At 40.5% G+C, this 19176-nt stretch overlaps 1 long non-coding RNA gene across 1 annotated transcript in view; it reads left to right on the top strand.

Moving 5' to 3' along the window:
• Positions 1-18577, top strand: part of LOC140847328 (uncharacterized) — a 219620-nt gene extending 201043 nt beyond the window's left edge. Inside the window, exon 6 of the long non-coding RNA XR_012127305.1 lies at positions 18457-18577. This is a non-coding gene — a long non-coding RNA (uncharacterized lncRNA). The remainder of the gene's footprint in view (positions 1-18456) is intronic.
• The last annotated feature ends 599 nt before the right edge of the window (positions 18578-19176 follow it).

Genomic DNA, 19176 nt, shown 5'->3' with positions numbered 1-19176 from the left:
GATTCTTGACTATGTGGGTTGATGTGTTCTTTAGTTTTGAAAAATTTATAGCCACTTTTTAAATTCCATCTTCTCTTTCTCTTCTTCTAAGCACCAATTAAATGTATTGCATTGTATTCTCTATGTCTTAGCCTTTCCTCTATATTCACTTTACTATTTTCTCTTCATGATTCATCCTGGGTAGTTTCTCCTGACCTATCTTACAAATCACATTTTTTTCCCACTGTATTAAAAATGCTATAAAATCTACCCTTTAAGTTCTTGATTTTGGTCATCATATCTTTCAGTTCTAGAATTTCTGATTGGTTCTTTTTGAAATCATATTAATTTTTACACTTTGCTCTTTCTAAACTCAGTATTTGAAGTTCCATACTTAACCTCCATGATCATGGTTGGTCTAGCTGATTATCGTCTCTGTCAGTTGTATCTTTACTACTTGTGGGACTGTCAATTGTTTTGTCTTCTCATGTGCTGGATTATTTTTTATTGTGTACTGATGATTTGTTTACATATTATTTAGATACTTTATTGTGTTCTGGACATGAATTTCATGATTTTATGCATTTATGGTAAAAGCCTCTAGGGAGGCTGGGCTTCAGTCCATGTAAAGACTGGTTTCTTTCTAGTTCTTACTTCTACTTCACAGGCTCCCAGGAACTATCTTAAATGAGGAGTAGGGTACAAAACTGTTCGCTGCCTTGGCAGGATGTGGAATTCGTCTTTTGGTCACTTAGCCTTTGAGCTAATTGTAGGCATTGTTGACCTTTCAGCCACCTACGAAGGATAGTATATAGTATTGCAAGTACTGCTTTCATGTCTTTGGATTTCTCTATTCTCCAGGATATTGGCTATTTCTTTATCATCTTGTTATCATTCCAATTACATTTTTCTGTCTCTTCTCTAGATATTTTAGTTACATTTTTCTTGGGTGTAGATTCTGGATTATGCAGTCTACCATTTAAATAAACTTTATGGTGCCTTCTTAGTCATCATCTTACAATATTGACACACGAGTGCTGACAAAAAGGACTTGTTCATTCTTTAGTTAGGCTTCCTTTGCATATGAATTTTCTAGGACAAAGACTATGTATGAAGGTCTCAATAGAAAATACAGAAATTGGTGCACATTTTCCAATGATTATATATTCAATCGTACGTAAGGAAGTTCTTTGTAAGTTTCTGATAGTCATTTAATTCTCTTTCCTCTCTCTTTGGCTGTAAGAAGATTTATTATTGTAAGGTTAATCCTTTTAAGTGTAAATATTGAAATATGTAACTTAATAAAAAGACAAAGCAAAAAGCTTAAACACACTTGGGTGCTTGGCAAGGTGGATGGTTATCCATGTCTGCCTTTAGAAAACTGTACTAGAAAGCATTCTAGAACCAACTCAGAAAAGAAAAGTACTAACACACCAGAAATATTGTACCATGCTGCACTTCTTAGCTGAGTATTTAATCATTTTATTTAACAATTTTATTAAATATCATGTGGCAGGCACCATCATATGTAATGTGGGTATAGAACATGCTGTCCCTATTCTCAAAGACACTGAGTCCCTTGGTAACAGTTATCTGAAAAAGAGACTTGTGTAACAGGGTGGTGAGTTACCCAGTAGAGACAATGACATTAAGTTCTCAGAGTCCTGAGGTTAAAATGATTAACAACAGTATAGCTTTGAGAAATTAGTGTTTCTTTCACCTCATCCCAGCTAAGGAGGTGCCTAAAAGCCAATTTCATGTCCAAATCCTCCTTTCCTCTCTCTTCTGTTTCCCAAGGAAGAATGGCATTATTTCTGGTTTTCTCCACCACTGCATGCCTCATTTTTTAATAGAATTACCAAATGATTCGAATAACGGGCATAAGTGGCATGCACAAATGTGGAAAAAGAGGTGAAAGTAATCATGTATATCTTTTTGAAAAATCATCAAAGAAAGAATAATGGATTAAGGAGATAACAGCAGTTGTTTCTTTTGTGTGACAATCTTAGAATCCTGAAAGTAACTTTCAAATACACTTTAGAAATATTTCAGGTTTTATTTCCTTTTAAGAATTATGAAATTTATATGTTGATCCCATTTAAAAATATATTGACAGTTATAATTCCTGATATTAAATTTGTTATAATACACAATATCATGAATTCAAAATCTTTCAAAAGTGAACCTTCGAATAAAAATAAGTTTTCTGAAATAAACTAACTCATGGCATTACTTCAGCTCAGAGGTTTATAAAGTATGTTGTTAGAATAAGTTCAATTAATTTTAATGAGATTTAGTCCTAGACAAGTTGAATATATTAGCAAAAGGTTTTGATTACTTAAATAAAGGTAAGGGACCAACCTTTTTTTATATGAATATAGTTGATATTCTATATTATATTGGTTTCAGATACATAGCATAGTGACTTGACAACTATTTACATTACTAAATGCTTGCAACAGCAGATGCAGCTGCCCCTGCCACCACACCAAGATATTACAGTACTATTGGTTATACTTGCCACATTGCACTTCCATTCCCATGACTAATCTATTGTATAATTTGAAGTTTGTTTGTACCTCTTTGTGGGGTAAATTGTGGAATTTCTAGAATCTGCCACCTAGCCTTAGTTCATTTACATATCAGTAGGTGTTTACCACTGCAGAGCCTTCTGTCATTCTGGGGCAAAGGGTGGAGAGGGAGCATCTTTTCTCTCCTCCCTCTCTTCCTGGTATATGTAATTGGTCTGTTGTCTGCCAGTCACCAAGGACTGGCTAATGGAGTTCCTCCCAGTAGGGTCAGGCAGGAAGTAGAGAGCATACTGTGGCGGGAGAGTGGGAGTGGTGGTGGGAGAAGACAGATAGGGCCAGGCCACCTAGCAAATTCAAGCAAGCCGTGATCATTACAGCTTCTCCCAATCTACCCTTAACTCTTGACGTATTTCAGTTTCACTGGTTTCCTAGGGGATTCACCCTGGTCCGGGAACACCGTTTCCCCTGGAGCTATACTCCTTATCCCCTTCACCCACTTCACCCATCCCCCCACTCACCGCCCTATGGTAACCACAGGCTGTTGTCAGTATTGATAGGTCTGTTTATTTGTTTGCTTGTTTGTTTTTGTTTTTTTAGCTCCCACATATAAGTTAACTCACATGATATGTCTTTCTCTACTGATTTATTTTGCTTAGCATGATACAAGAAGCCAATATTTTAAGGAGAGTACAGGTTCAAAACAAATGTACTTTCATAAATAAAGGGATATGAAACCAAATTATTTGTAATCTTGCCCTGAAACAAAATAAAAGTAATAAAATGAATTTGCTTAGATCAATGCTGATACTCCAACTAGCCATGTATTCTTACATATTAATTTCTTTCCATTCTTCTTCTAAAAAAGAATTAGCAAATGAATATAATTTTAAACTGTACTTGCATTTGTTAACTTCAGTTTGCCTTGCCAATAAAATATGAAAATGGGCCTCTTAAAAAATTAACATGACTAATCTAAGAAAAGTATGTTAAAAAATAAAGGTTCACATATTTAAAAGTGCAGAAATAATATCATTGAGAGTTATTCCTTTTTCATCCTATATTTCTTTTGTTTACTTATATATCCTGAGGACTTTTGGTGAAAATATTCTTTTAAAGTAAGAAAGCTTTTCTAAAACTCATGGCCTCACAAAATGTTCTGGTACCACCGATTATATGTTATTTATCAAATGTAAATAGAATTAAGCTGAATTATTTTTCTGGAATATATGAGGCAATCTACTTTATACACCTAGGCTGAGAATTAAGGTACACAAATCAATATATATGAACTGGTAAATCTCCCTTTTTATAGTGTTATTTCATTTACTAGATATTAAAGTGCTGTTTTAGTTAGATGATGGAATTATAAGACTTAAGAGGAATGGAAGGAAATGTTTGTGTCTTGATTTTCAAGTTGGATGTTAGTTTTTTCTTGCAATTATGACTTTTGGGTGATTTCTGCCCTATCATCTGTGCATCTGATTATAAAATAACAATTTTAATTAAAAAATATTTGTCTGGGGGACCAGAAAGAAAGGGAGAATTTAAGCTGTGAAGTTTAATAGAGGGAATTTAATATTGGGAATATTATGTTCAAAAAGTTTCAGGAGAACTGAACGGGCGAACAGGGGACCAGAAGGCAATCAGCTATTAGCATAAGAGGAAGCCACTGCTAAACCAAGTGCAAGAAGGGCAAGGGCAGGAAGCAGTGGTACAAAGGAACAGGAATAAGGCCTTCTGATAGGAACTGAGATTTAGGAAGAAGGAGTGCTGCTGAAAGTTAACCAGAGAGATGGCAGCCACACCAAGAAGTCAATATGAAGCAGAGAGGTGGGAGAAATTACCCTAGAATCTGGTCTTCTCTCTGAACTCACCCTTAAATGTCCTGCTAGGGGCTCCCATTGACAGAGCTCAGTCAGACCCTCATTAGTAGGGGAGCATGGGCTGTATAGTTGTGGGGCTAAGCCCCCTGAGGAAAGAGTATGGCAGGAGGAAAGTAGGAAATGGGCCTTAGAGTATAGTGGCCAATAAACAGATCAATATATTCTAAATAGTAGATCTAATATTTTTCTTTTCAAGCTTAACATTACATTCTCAAATATGTAGAAAGTTGGAAAATAATCAGACTAGAGATGACAAACTTTCAATACTTACAGGAGTTTTTATTAGTGGGGGAAAACTAAAAATGAAACAATATACATAAAGGCATTTGATGAAAGGAAATATTAACTCTACTTAAAAAAATGAATGAATGGAAAATAGGTTTCTTACTTACACAGTAACAAATACCTTTGTATTATCTATATTATAAAAAAGTGAATTTGCATCTAATTCTGAAATTAGACAAGGGGGATTTTGCTACCATATTTCTTGGCATTGCTGTGCTAGTCCTGGCCTATGGAATAACATGGGAAAGCAATATATAGCTGTTAGAAAGGAGTAAATAAAATTACCATTATTTGCAAACAATATTTTCTACATAAAAACCCAGAAAAATTATCTGAAAAAATTATCACAACTTAAAATGCATTTTAATATTGAGAGCAAAAAATAAGTACTATGAAAAATTGTATGTGTCATCAACCCTAACATAGAAATATAATGAAAAATATACCCCATAACAATAACAAAGAGTAATATGTGCAACTCTAAAAACTGAATGTTAAGTTCATAAAAATTCTATACAAGTTTATGCTGAGAACAAAGATTTGAGTAAATCGAGACTCATATCAGGTTTGTAATGGTTAATTTTAAGTGTCAACTTGACTTGCCATGGGGTGCCCAGAAGAAATATAATTTCTGGGTGTGTTTGTGAGAATGTTTCCAGATGACGTTAACATTTGAATCAGTAGACTCAGTAAAGTAGTTGCCCTGTCTAGTGTGAGTGGGCATCATTGAATGTGCTGAGGGCCTGACTAGAATAAAAGGTTGAGGAAGGAAGAATGTGGCCTTTTTACCCACCCATACCACACTTTGTCTTGCTGTTTGAACTGGGACATCCTGTCTCATCTTCTTTGGACCTTAGACTGGGATTTATAACATCTGCTTCCCTGGTTCTCAGGACTCAAGACTCAGACTAAATTACACCACCAGTTTCCATGGGTCTCCAGCTTTCAGATGGTGATTGATGGAGTTTTCACCCTCCATAATCACCAAAGCCAATTCCTCAAAGTAAATTGTCTCTCTCTCTATGTGTGTGTGTGTGTTGCATATATGTGTGTGTGTATACATGTACATGTTTATTTCTATATAATTATATATGTATATATTATACATAAAGCATAATTGTCAATCAAGAAAATTTTCTGTTTTTATATTGGGGGCTATTAGATAGAAGCCAATGGGTTCAGATTGCTGCCAAATTCAGAAGTGCTAAAAGTGATGCTAACCCCAGATGTAAGTAGATCTTCCCAAGGAATCCCTGGGAAGGCTAAGCTGAGATGCCAAAAATATCAAAGCCAGATTGAGTTGTGGGTCAAGCATCAAGATAATTATTTTCAATAACTTTATTGAGAACACCTGGTATTTTTGTATTCCTCTGTCTACTCATAAAAGGAATGACTGGCTCTAAGTGAATTTTGTCCTCAGAATGAAGTCCAAGAATTTTTTTGGGTGAAATAGTCTGTTCTGGGACAAAGTTACTAATAAGTATATTGTGACTTGAAGGAAGCTAAGCTGAAGTTGAGACAATCTTCAAGGTATTATGAAAGGAAAATATTGGACAAAAAGAGAGAACTCTATTAGAGATATTCATTCCCAGAGTAAAACTGTTTGGTTTAACAATTATGGAGTCTTCAGGGATGGCTGCTTGCCTGCTTACCATCCATACAAAGGTCAAAAACTGTCACAGAATAGAACTTGCTTACTCACAGAGAATCGCGGTCAGTGTTATTATGGGGAAGTCCTATTGGAGAAGTACAACCACCACCATTGTGGAGCCCAGCATGCCATGTACCAGTGCCAATTAATGCTATACTTCATTTATAAATATTAATAGGCAACACATATGACAATACATTTGAGCAAAACACAGAATGTGAAGGATACGGATAAACAGAAGAAACAGAATAACAGATTTAATGGACAAAAAAATCAAGGAAAATAATTCAAAGAAGAGAAAATAAATTAAACCTGAAAGGAAAGGAGCGACACATAGCAGCAATTCACCGGAGAGTTCTGCTTTATTAGGGAAAGGTGCTGGGTTATATAGGAAGGGGCATGAATTGATTGAGGTGTCACTTCTACGGGGCTGTTGGCTGTTGGCTAGGTGCTGGGATTGGGAGGGGGGCGAGAGGTGATTGGGCTTCAGGTGGCGCTGGCGGGAACCGAGGACCCCGAAAAGCTGGAAGTTTGCCATCTTACTGGTGGGGACCCTTCATTCCCCCCTTTCTCCTCTATGGGTTTGTGGACATTGCTTTCTCTCTGACTGCTTCTTGCTGAACAGGGGCATAGAAGGGAGTGAGGGTTTGAGGATTGGGAGGAAAGGGTTGATAGGACTCCTCACAGTAAGGATGAGTAGATGTGGACCTCTTCAGGTTGAAAATCAATGAAGGTTCTCTGTAATCATAGGTCGAGGACCTGTTGATTCCAATGGTGCCAAGAGGATATGGGTGTCAGGAGCCAGGCGTCTGCGGCCATTGTTTCTAGGAACAGTTTCCAGTGGAGAGGTCCATCTCAGCATGTGGTGAGGAGGTCACATGAGGGTGAGGGATCTTCTGTGGCCAGAAGCTGGTAGTTCCTGAGTAAAAGCTGGTTGAAAGCTTGATTAGAGATTTTTCTGACTTGGGATTTGATGAACTTTATTATACAGGGTAAGAAGAGACAGACGAGAAGAATGACTATTATGGGGCCTGCAATGGGCCAGAGCCAGGTGAGGAGGGGGTTTGTTAGTATTGAAGAGAATGGGTTGGAATTGGAAGCAGAGTGGAGACTGGAGGTAAGGTCGGTGAGTTTGGTGATGTCAGTTTCTACAATGCCGGATTCGTTGATGTAATAGCAGCACTATTCCCGGAGGAAGATGCAGGTGCTGCCCTTCTTGGCTGTAAGCAGATCTAGGGCCCGCCGGTTTTGAAGGGTGACCTTAGATAGCGAAGTGACCTGTCTTTGGAGAGAGGCTAGGGAATTGGCAGTGGATGTCAGGGCTCCCTCAAGTTTGGCGTCGAGATCTCTAACTGCCCATAGAGAGTGACGCAAGGCTCCTCCTGAAAACCCTGCCCCAATGGCTGAGGTGATCAAAGAGATACCAACCATGATGGGAAGGAAAGCAGCCCTTTTTGTGCGCGAGGGCAAGGGAGGTTGGAGCTCAAGGAATTCTGCCATGCTGTAAAGTGTAAGCTGTGGGATTAGGGTGACGAGAATGCAGGGTGTATCGGAGTTGAGAGGCAGTGAGTTGAAAAGACTGCCATTACACCAAAAGAAGTGTCCCGGTTGTGTAAAAGTCTTAGAGCCGGAGGTAGGGGTGTAGATAGAGAGGCAGTGAAGTGCACTGGAGGGGGGGTGGAGTTGGGCCTACACAGTGGTGGATGGTGAGATTATCTACGTATTCTGGTTCCCATAGGGGCATGTCTGCCAGGGGGCGGAGGGGTTGTCCTTCTGCATGGAAAGAGTAGTTGGAAATATTGAGGGGCACGGCGGCCAGCAGTGGGCGCTGTAGTGATGCACACAAGAAACAATTGGCGGTGTTGAGAGTGTGGTTGAGAAAGATGGTGGTGTCCTGAATGAGCTGTAATGAAGAGTAGGAGGAATAAGAAGATGAAGAGGTGCCATCAAGAGTTTGGATAATGACTTTCTCGGAATGTCTGATATCTGATGCAACTTGAGAGATCTGGGAGCGAGAGGGAACATACTCTCGAGAGATATGAAGGGTACCGTGGGGGGTCAAGGACCCCCTGTAGTAAACTGAGGCTGTTACTCCAGCAGCCCATCGAGAGTCCCAGGGATCTGGGATTGATAAGGAGAATGAGCCGTTGGGATATTTCATGAAACGGTTGGAGGAGTAATACTGTGGGTACTGGAAGTCACCCATATAGTGAATGGCACAAGACCAGTAGGGACATCCCCCGTAGGTGTCTTGCCATCGCCTTCAATAGGCTTGTCTTTGGTCATAGAGGAAGCAGAGGTAGGGAGAATAAAGGTAGCTGTAAATGAATACTTCGGTGGAGGGAGGAAAGTGGACATACAAAGGCTCAGAGCAGCCTTTCAGAGGGCAGTCTGGTGTGGCAATGAGGGCAGTAACTTTTGTTTGATGCTGTGTGTAAGTCTCTCTGACTTTGAATCGCCATACAAAGGAGGCTGGGGTGGCGGGGAAGACAATAGGAATGAGGAAAAAAAGCGAGAGAGCAGTAAAGGAGGAAAAAGTCATGATTCGGGTATGGATGGCAAAGGGGGTGAATGGGATTTTGGAGGAAAGAGGACAGTCAGGTGAGGAGTCTGGAGGGAGGGAGAGTCTGTAAACTTTTGTAGGTTAAGAGATCTTTTAGGTGATGTGGGGACAGAATGGTAAGGGGTGCCCTGAATGTCAATCTATGTATGAGCTGCCTTATGCAAGAGCTGTCTAGCGGCTAATGCTCGTAGGCAGGGGGCCCATCTCCAAACTGTGGGGTCTAATTGCTTGGAGAGATAAGCTACTGGGGCAAAGGATGGGGAGAGATAAGCTACTGGGGCAAAGGATGGGCCATAATATTGGCCTAGGACTCCTAGAGCTTGACTGGACCTCTCATGAATGTATAATGAGAAGGGCTTCGACAAATCAGGAAGATGGAGAGCTGGGGCTTCTACAAGGGCTTGACGGAGCTTAATGAAGGAGTGTCGGGGTGAGGAGGATAATGGTTTTTTAGGGGGGCCCTTGCTGAGGTCGTATAGGGGTCTTGCCAACAGGGAGAAGTTAGGGATCCACGCTCTAAAATACCCAGCCAGGCCTAGAAAGGAAAGGATTTCTGTCTTGGTTTTGGGAACGGGCAGGTCAGAGAGGAGTCGTTTTCTGTCTAAGGTAATGGACTTTCTTTGTTGAGACAGAAGGAATCCAAGGTAAGTGACAGAAGGGGAAGAGATTTGAGCTTTGACGGGGGATACCCGGTAACCTCTGGAAGCTAGAAGGTTAAGTAGAGACGCAGTGTCAAGTTGAGACTGTTCCCACGAGGGACTGCAGAGTAGAAGATCATCTACATATTGTAATAAAGTGGACTCGGGGTGATCATGATGAAACTGTTTGAGTTCTTGAGCTAGGACTTGTCCAAAAATATGGGGACTATCTCGGAAGCCTTGTGGCAAAACTGTCCAAGTAAGTTGTACAGAATGTCTGGTGTATGGGTCCGTCTAGGTGAAGGCAAAAAAATCTTGGGAGGAGGGGTCTAGAGGGATAGAAAAAAATGCGTCCTTGAGATCTAGGACTGAGAAGTGGGATGCAGAGGCAGGGATCTGCGATAAAAGGGTGTATGGATTTGGAACTAAGGGATGGATAGGGACAATGGCCATGTTGATGAGGCAAAGGTCTTGGACAAGGCGGAAAGATCCATTGGTTTTTTTAACAGCTAATATGGGGGTATTAAATGGGGAGTGAGTGGGTCTGAGGTAGTTTTTGTTTAAGAGATCTTGAATGATGGGTTGGAGGCCTATGAGGGCTGAAGTGGTTAGGGGGTATTGGGCCTGACAGATATACTGAGAGGGATCACGTAATTTGATAGAGGCAGGGGGACATAGGGCCATGGAGGGTCTTGTAATGTCCCAAACTTTGGGATTTACAGGGTGTATGAGGGCGGAACCGGAGCTTTCATTGGGTAGAGGGGGGTTGTCGGCTATGAGGCCCATCAGAAAGGGAGTACTGGGGGCTGTGGGAGTGGATATAGTTATGGAAACGTGGAGGAGGGAAAGGATGTCTCGTCCTAGTAAAGGGATGGAACACTGGGGCATAACTAGGAAGGAGTGGGAGAAAGGTATGGGACTGTCTAGGATTGTGCATAAAAGGGGGGGTTTTAATGGGAAAATCTGTTTACCTCCTACCCCGACTATAGGAGTAATGGCTGGCGTGGTAGGGCCCCGGTATTCTCGCAAGACTGAGAAGGTAGCTCCTGTATCTAGGAGGAAGGAGATGGGGCGACCGTCTACTGTTAAAGTAACCCTGGGCTCCTGTTTGGTGATGGAAATGTTCGGGCGAGAAGCCCCCGGGCCCCGTCAATCTTCTTCTGCCAGCCCAACTACGGCGGGCTTAGGATGGGGGTTGTTCATCCAGACTCCCCTTCGGGTGGTTGGGCAATCAGACCCCCAGTGGCCCTTTTTGTGGCATCTGGGGCATGGGGTGGTAGGAGATCTGGGGGAGCGGCACGCCCTTGAACAATGTCCCTCTTTTCCGCACTTGAAACAAGCTCCTGGGGGGGGCTTGTCTGTAGAGGGGTGCCCAGGTTGTGGTTTTATCAGCTGGGCCAACATCTGGAAATTGGCCTGATCAGCTTTTTGTTTATGGCGTTCTTTCTCCTCCTCCCGGTTATGGAAGACGACTTTAAAGGCCACTGTTAGGATCTCAGTCTGTGGGGTAGCGGGGCCCTGTTCTAACTTTTTGAGTTTAGCTTTAATGTTGGGGTAGCTTTGAGCTAGGAAGTATGTCATAAGGACTTGTCTTCCTTCAGGTGTTTCTGGGTCCAGGCTGGTATACTGTAATAGGGCTTGAGTGAGTCTGTCTAAGAACTTGGAGGGGGTTTCATCTCCCTTTTGAATTATGTCTTGGAGCTTTTGAAAATTGACTACTTTACGAGCTGCCTTTTTTAGACCTGCTATTAAGCAGGAGGCAAAAATATCTCGAGAGTGGAGACCCACGGCGGTGTTATAATCCCAGTGTGGGTCTTGTTCGGGGACAGCAGTGGGGCTAGGGGGATAGGTGGGGTCAGTCCTGTGGGTTTCGGTAGCGTGTGTTTGGGTGAAGTCCCAAACTCGTCTATGGTCTTCAGGGTGGAGAGTATTGGCCAGGAGCATGAAAATGTCATGATGTGTGAGGCTGTAAGACTAGAGGGTCCACTGAAACTCGCTGATGTATGTCGTGGGATCAGTGGAAAAGGAACCTAGGTGTTTCTCTAGTTGGGCTAAATCTCCTAAGGAGAAAGGGACGTGAACGCACACGGTGCCTTTGGATCCTGCTACTTCCCGGAGGGGGGCGATAATTTTGGGAGGCCCTCGGGACTGAGTCTGAGGGGGACTGAAGGGTTCTGGCTCAATCTGTGCGGGGGAAACAGGTGATGGGGTCAAAGCCCCGATAATTTTGGGAGGCCTTCGGGACCGAATCTGAGGGGGCAAAGACGGACGAGGCTCTTGGTACTTAGTTAGAGGGGGGCTGAAAGGCTCAGGCTCGATCTGCGGGAGGGGGGAAGGTGAGGGGGATGGAGGAGGGTGGGGTGAGGGGGAGGAGGAGATGAGGGAGGAGGGGGAAGGGAGAGGATGGGAGGCTTCTGCCGCGGGGAAAGAGGCAGCGGTGGCGGCGGTAGAGGAAGGGGGAGGGGCTGTTGTAGGAGAAGAAGGGGAAGGGAGAGGACGGGAGGCTTCTGCTGTGGGGAAAGAGGCAGCAGCGGCGGCGGAGGATGGAGGGGTTGTAGGAGGGGGAGGGGCCGAAGGGGGAAGTCTGTATGGCGGAGGCTCATCGTCGGCCGGGTCAAAGGTAATTGAAGAGGGACTGGGAGTGTGTGGAGGGGAGGGAGACGGCTTGCAGGCTAGGAGAACTTGGGGTGGGGAGCAGGTGGTGCAGAGGCTGGGATTTTGTGCTAGGAGGCAAAAAGCTTTGATATAGGGAATCTCCTTCCATTTTTTCAGGCACTGGCAGTAGTTAAAGAGATTGCGAGTGATGTTAGGATCAAGAGTTCCCCCTGCAGGCCATTGGTTGTTATTGTCTAGGGGGTATGTCGGCCAATCTTGGGAGCAATATTTACGGAGAAGTTTTGGTTTTATATCAGGCGTCAGGGAGAGGGTAGCAAGATGCTTGAGCAGGCATTCAAGAGGTGAACTTTCAGGGAGGGATGAGGAGGCTCCCATGGCTAAAGGACAGAGAAGGAGACAAACAGGGGAAGACAAACGGAGATCCTTGGACTGGAAGCAGACCGCAAGGAGACAAAGGGCGTCCCCGATGATCCTTGGTGGTCTGCGGAAACTCGTATATGAGTCGGAATTTCTTAGGAAGTGTGGGTCGTCACCCAGACTTCCCTAAGAAGGCAGAGTGCCGGAGTCACGAGGTACCTAGCACTAGGCGTTTTCGGCAGACAGTTCGGCAGACGGAACAGAAGGAGGAGGGGGGGGAAGGGAGCGTTCTCATCCGCAAAGGAGTCACCTCGTTTATGGCTGTTGGGGGGGGGGGCTGAGAGTCTGCTGCAGCTGTGAAGGCCTGAGGTGGGGATTTACGGCTGTCAGAGGAGGGACCTGAGGGTCCGCTGCAGCCGTGAAGTCCTGAGGCGGGGATTTATGGCTGTCGGAGGAGGGGCCTGAGGGTCCGCCGCAGCCGTGAAGGCCTGAGGCGGGGAGAGTTCCCTCCTCATCCCCGAGCGTCAGGGCCTTGCCGGACGATCACGGTCAATGGCACTGCGATAGCTCGGGGAAGAGTGGCCCACCCCGGGGAAATTTTGCTTAAAAAGTTTCAGCACTGATGGAAGGGATGGTGAATGCATTTATGACTGTTGGAGGAGGGGCCTGAGGGTCCGCTGCAGCCGTAAAGGCTTGAGGCGGGGATTTATGGCTGTCGGAGGAGGGGCCTGAGGGTCCGCCACAGCCATGAAGGCCTGAGGCAGGGAGAGTTCCCTCCTCATCCCCGAGTGTCAGGGCCTTGCTGGACGATCACGGTCAATGGCACTGCGATAGCTCGGGGAAGAGTGGCCCACTCTGGGGGGAAAACTTACCTAAAGGCCAGAGAGGAGTTGTGAGTGTGATGAGCCAGCGCCGGAAAAAGAGGATGAGGGCAAGCTGCTGCTGGTGTCGGGGGGAAGACGGGGCCCAGTTGGGGTGTCCCGTCTCCCGGGTTTCAGCACCAATGAAAGGAAAGGAGCGACACACAGCAGCAATTCAACGGAGAATTCCGCTTTATTAGGGAAAGGTGCTGGGTTATATAGGAATGGGCATAGGGTGATTGTGGTGTTACTTCTATGGGGCTGGTGGCTGTTGGCTAGGTGCTGAGATTGGGAGGGGGGCGAGAGGTGATTGGGCTTCAGGTGGCTCCGGCGGGAACTGAGGACCCCGAAAAGAAGCCGGAATTTTGCCATCTTACTGGTGGGGACCCTTCAAAACCTAATTCATATCCTGAGAGACAACTGAGATGAATATTACTTCCACGAATACTGGCCATGAAAACAGAAAAGATTTAAGTTGTAGACTACATTCTTGGAAATGTAAAACTCAATGGGCTGACTAAGTTACAAATGTACATATGTTGGAATTGCAGTTATAGAAGTTCTGTCATTATAATTGAGACAAAGTCAAGGAAAAGTATGAGACATGGTGTATAGATTCAGGTAATCCTGGAAAGAGGAACTAATCAACTGAAAAAAAAAGGTCCCTGAACTATACAGACACATACATTTTCACATTTAAAGGGTCCATTCACCACCCAACTGGATGAATAAGACACCATTAACATTAAAAACTCATCATTAACATTAAAAATAAAACTCCCACAAATTTCATAGAGGAAATGAATTTTATTTACAAAAAAAGGAGAATTGTAGAGATGTAACATCTCATCAAAAATATAAGCTGTTGAAAAAAAATGAAACATTATCTTTAAATTTCTATGAAAAATAAGTATTTTGAAACTAGAATTCTGTGCCCACTCATATCAAAAATAAGCCATGAATGTCAATTTCAGACAGCTAAGAACAGGGAAATCTAATATCTATGAAAAAATTGCCCAGAAGATATTTCAAAAAAACAAGAAAGGTATCCAGGAAGGGTGTCAACACGCAGTATAAGAAACGCTGATATCACAGCATGGTCTAGAAAATTATTAAAACTAAGAGTGAACTAAAAGAAAACATTATGTATTTATAGTAATTTTTTTTCCTTTCAGCAGGAAATAATGATTCAAGAACCAGTCAGTTGTACTACTTAGTTCAATGGTAAACATTTGTATAGTTGAATGGAAAGTGCTTTGTATTGTTTTTCATACTTTATTATCAACACATAGAGAAAAATCTCTAAGAATTAGAGTAAATGAGTAAATGTTAGAAATGTTGCATCAAAAATATATGAACAATAATTGGAAAGTATGGGAAAGAGTGGGGTAAAGAAGGAAACATTCATTCTAATTTCCTTTTTTAGTAACTGATTTACTTTCTAGAGGTAAGATATTAACAAATGCAAATTCAAGTACATTGTTTAAATTTTTAAAAAAGCACCAAAAGAACTGAAAAGATTACTATGATGACAGGGAGTAGTAATGTCAAAGCAACACATCCTCTACTTTTCTAGAGAAGAGACAATAGAAACTATACATTTCATATTTGGTAAAAACAAACAGGTTTTGAAGTTATGGTAGTCATTGTAAGAACTAAGCTCAAAAACCGTTAACTGTGAATAACTCTAAATTGTGTGTGTGTGTGTGTGTGTGTGTGTGTGATATGTGAAAGAAAAGAAGAGACTTTTTCCATTTTAGTCTCTCCTGTAATATTTTATTTTCTTTAACATATACATGTATTTTCTTTACAAGAAAACATAATTTAATAAGATTTGAACTTTCTAATATATCAAAAAAAAAAAAACCCACAAAACTGCTGAACAAGTGGACCAAGAAGAAAAAAGTTCCTGTTACAGTCTAGAGTTGTAGGGAAAGAAAGTATTATGAAGTACAAATTGCCAGGGCACTTAGAAAAGTAATAAATGTCAAGCTATTTCTCATGAAACATATGTGAATATTTATATTTTTTTACGTGGGAAATGCAGTGCATGAACACAGTGGAAGGTGACAGAATGGTAAAGATTGTTAAATGTAATTTTAATAAACTACCATAAATAAAAATAGCAAATACAAATGTATAAAATAATCTTTTTTACCAAAATGAGTAATAGATGTTCTCATTATTAGAGAATACTTACAAAGCAATGGAAGCTAACCTTCATTAAATAATTGGAACATGACCTCTCAATTTATAAAGGAATATAGGTGACCAGTAAATTATGTGAAAAAATATTAAATTTCAATAATGCCCACATATTTTTTTAAAATGCTACCTAGGATCATTGGATTGGCAAATTTTAAAGTTAAGAACACATTTTTTGGCAATGAGCATTCTTTCTACTTTTTTGTAGGGGTATACTTAAGTATAACCTTTCCAAAAATTCATTTGCAATGAATATTTAAGAGCCATAAGAGGGGTATTTCTTATCAGTCCTGTGAAATACAAAGAAATGCAGCCAAAGACACGCATCAAGTGGCCATTGCATTGCTGTACTATTTATAATACCGAACAATGGAAATAGCTTCTCCAAGAAATGAAAATGTTTAAATATATTAAGAAAAATCTATTTTCTTAAGAAAATGGAACCTGAAACAAGTATTACCTTGCTTCAGTTGGAAGGTGTCAGCCCAGTGCAGTGGGGGTGAGCAGGAAAAAAAAAGAAAGAAATTCAGATCCAAAGCAATGTTAAGCGATGCACCGCTGCATCTGCCACTGCTTCAAATAAGCCACAGAGACGGGACAAATCACTCAGGGGCATGTTCCCTTAGCATATGAGACCTCTCTGGAAGGGTAGCCAGTCCTGGGTGTAGTCTACAGAAGAAAGGGGAGGCACTCATTTGCCCTGCTCTCTTGTGTTTCTTATTTCCTATTGACCAAAGTTGACCTCAAGTCAGGATAGCTAATCCCTAACCAATTTCGCGACCACCCTGGAAAGCTGGATTCTGCTCCTCACAGTGTACTATTTCATCCAAGTTCAAAAAGGGGAGGCACGACCTGGAATGCCTTGGCCACCAACTAATAAAGTAAAAAGAGAGGTCGAAGACATATGAAAAGGCACACAAGGTTGAAGTTTCCATAAAATCCTGATGAATAATTATCATGGAACCCTTATAATGAAGTTTTCTAAAAATACAAAATGGCAACAAAATGTTCGTGGAATTATATTGTTTTAGAAAAGTAGGAAAAATGACTATATGTTTCTTAGGACCTCAAGGTTACAAAATAGATATATGAATATATATAGAGAGAGACTGAGGAGAGATCAATAATCTAGAAATAAATCTACTACCAATACATTGCTTCCTGTGTAAGGTGATTTTTAGTTTAGGTTTTTTTTTTCCCAAATAGTGCCTGCAGTGTTCAAACATTTTACTATGACTTTGTATTCGTTTTATAAATTAAAGTGAATAAATAGCATGTATTTTTAAAAATTCAGTTGTTATGATTATACTAAATTTTCATAAATTATTTTTCAATATATATTACATTTCAGGAAACTTCAGACACCAGAATAAAGACTCCATGGGGATGCATAAAATACAGAATTTAAGAAACCAGTTGATGTGACAGCTTTTCCCTTTCCATCATGTCAGATGAAAATAACATACCTTTTTTAGGAAGTAAAGCTTTTTGAATAAAGCTCACTAAACACATCATCTTTGTTGGTTTCACATATTAATAGATAAAATAAGAAATTATTTCACACTTGTCCCGAGAACCTTTAGATATACAAAATCGGATCATTTGTCTGTTGTAGTTATGCCTTTATTAAAATAATCTGTCACTTTGAATTTAGATTATGTAAAAGCACTGGAGAAAAATTAAAGGGCATTAAATAAAGGTATATCATGGCATTTACTTTTAGATGATGGATGGAAAAGGAGACCAAACATTTTAGCATTTTTATAGTCTAACCCAATCTATATTTTTTCATCTTTTTTCTAATCAGATTTACATAAAACTAAGCTTTTAACACAAAATAAAATCTACCCTTTTGCTTAGATGATTTTGGAATTAGATGGTGAGAATAATTTTCAAATGTCAGTAAAATCTTCTCAAGTCTGGTTACAGGTGTTTATTTTGTTGTATTTTCCTGTCCATTTGTTTCATTTGTTTTCTGAAATTTTCACCAGCATGCCATGAGCCCTAGATAATGCTTCTGAAGCATGAGAATATAAATGGGTAACAAAAAAAGGGATCATCCTAATAACAGGAAATATTTAAAGAACACGTAACTGTCAGTGCTTCACACACAATAGTAACTCATTTAACATTGAGAAACCTGTATGAAGTGACTTCTATTATTGTCATTCACATTTTTCAGATGAGAAACTGAGGCAGAGAGGTCAAACAGCTAGTGAGTGGCAGATCTGGGATTTGAAGTAGAGAAGGCTGGCTCCAAAGGCTCTTCTACCAACCATTAATAGCACATACTACGTTTCACTGTTATTTAGGCAGTTGCTAGAAAGTCAGAATTATACGTCACACAGCAAGAATCTCTTTGACTTCTCTCTGGTACAGATGCCTAATTATAGCTGACTGTTTATGGTCCAGATATTTATGGAGCTGAGATTTTACATATGCTTTATGGTACTTCCTTTTATGAAGTATTGCCCAAATCATGAAAAAGAAGTAATTATGTTGATTTGCCTCATTGCTCTGTTTTATTTCTTAGTACACTTTTCATAGGTAATGCTACTATTATAACCTTTTAGTCTTTTGATTTTACCATTCCAAAATTTAATGCCAGAACATACGACATTGATGACGGCAAATTTAGCAATAACATATTTACAGTTTACTATTCATTTCAGAGAAAGAAAACTTATAATGTATCATTTGTTCTTCTTAAAGTCATACATTTTACTACCATTAACATGCAAACATCTAAGAAAGTATGTAATTTTCACTTATGCAATAAATACAAATTATAAGCTAATAAATTAAAAATCATTAGATTATAAATTTATCAATGATTTAGTGATATTTCAGTAACTAATATTTGGTAATTCCTTTTAATTTAAATGCAGAGAGGAAGATAAAATATAACTGGAATGAAGTGATAGAAGTAAAGCAGTACTTTCAGAGACTGGCATGGCACTCACATCTTCAGTCCAATCTGGCTGGACAACTAAAACAATGGAAAAATTGGTAAGATCAAATAAAACTGATAACAAGATCTCCTCCCTTTAAAAGGGAGCTATTGAATTCTATTGTTTAATCAGAAGGAAGTAGACTCAGAAATAATGGGCCTTGATATGCTCTTTGAATTTATGTATATAAATAGAGAGGGAAAGACAGGTCTAATAGTACATTTTACTTTAACAGGGACAGGAAATCCTTGTGATTGCTTTGTCAGCTTTCCAAGTTTTGAAATAAAATTAAATGCATGTAAACAAAAAAAGTCCAGTAAGTATCCCAAAAAGACAATGCAAGTGTTTGTATTCCTGAAATCAAGATTAATAATGCTAACATCAGAAAAGGGAAATGTCGGACTTGCCAAATTAAAAGTTGAACTTCTTAAAGAATGAAACTTGACAGCTTGGTATACCTGAATGGGAAAACAAAAAACACAGAGAAGATTTCATTCTTTCATTTTATATTTAGTATATTGAATATTCTTGAACATTCACTATCACGGTATTACTTCATGATACTGAATAGCAGTATTTTGATTTTTGCTATGTTGGGTTATTTGGATTTTGTTCAATTTTCTTTTATTATTTAGGATAAATATCTTTGAAGCTACA

The sequence above is a fragment of the Manis javanica genome, chromosome X (assembly GCF_040802235.1).
Source record: "Manis javanica isolate MJ-LG chromosome X, MJ_LKY, whole genome shotgun sequence".
Classification (NCBI taxonomy): domain Eukaryota; kingdom Metazoa; phylum Chordata; class Mammalia; order Pholidota; family Manidae; genus Manis; species Manis javanica.
Note: the sequence above shows the minus strand (reverse complement) of the source record. Positions and strands in the feature narration are given on the sequence as shown.